This window comes from Dipodomys merriami, unplaced genomic scaffold, assembly GCF_024711535.1.
Source record: "Dipodomys merriami isolate MVZ:Mamm:240054 unplaced genomic scaffold, mDipMer1.0.p SCAF_506, whole genome shotgun sequence".
Taxonomy (NCBI): domain Eukaryota; kingdom Metazoa; phylum Chordata; class Mammalia; order Rodentia; family Heteromyidae; genus Dipodomys; species Dipodomys merriami.
The window spans coordinates 253,182-254,188 of record NW_027206076.1 but is presented as its reverse complement, the minus strand read 5'-3'; positions in this window follow the sequence as shown (position 1 = coordinate 254,188).

Sequence of the window (1,007 nt, the reverse complement as noted above, 5' to 3'; positions counted from 1 at the left end):
GAATTAACTTCCTCTCTTCCCCTAACTACAGAACCTTTTCAAGTAATATACTGTAAATGTTACCATAATATCATGTGTATATCTAAAATTCCCTTGAAAGTAATAAACTATACTTTCTATTGAAATATTAGTTATTTTATTCTAGGAAACTTTTAGAAAAATAGACTGTATATCTTTGAAATGAAAAAGGTCAAAAATAGTAGCATAAAATTTTTAGAGCGAATCTGTCCTCTCTCTTTCTCTCTGTTTATATCTGTCTTCTCTCTCTATATATAAATGTTAGGTGTAGAATAGTATATTTTTAGAGATTATTTGTCCTCAGAAATATATACATATATCTAAATTTATGTGTAGTATGATATATATTATAGTGAAACAAGTATCTCAAAATATAATTAAAATTAAAAAAAAAAAAACTTCATGAAATCAAGTGCCGGTAACTCACCCTTATAATAAGAGCTATTCTGGGTGCTGAGATCTTAGAATTGTTTCCGAAACTAGCCCAGACAGAAAATTACTTGTTAGATTCTTATCTTCAATTAACCACTAAAAACAACACCCACAACAAAAAATGTAGCACATTAATTTCACAAAAGCATCTTTTAACTGCTGTGAACATTTCTTAGAAACATGAATACATACCCCTGGAAAATGTTAAGTAAAAAAGTATAGAACATTTACGTCCATGTTAAAGACATGATTATTTAGATTATTTAAAATATTTAGGTAATGATTAGAAGTTAAGAATAATGATAGATAAGTCATATATTGGGACTTATTTTTTTATTCTATTTTACAATTGTAATAAAATGATATTTATAATGATTATATAAAATTACTCTTGCTTGGTATTTGAATTATCATAAGTGATAAATATTGTTAAATGATTTCCAAAGCAAAGGAGTATCAATACTTTTTTTTTTTTAATTTAATTTAATTTTATTTGTGAACATACTGCTCAGAGGGGTTACAATTACATGGGCAGGATAATGTGTACATTTCTTACC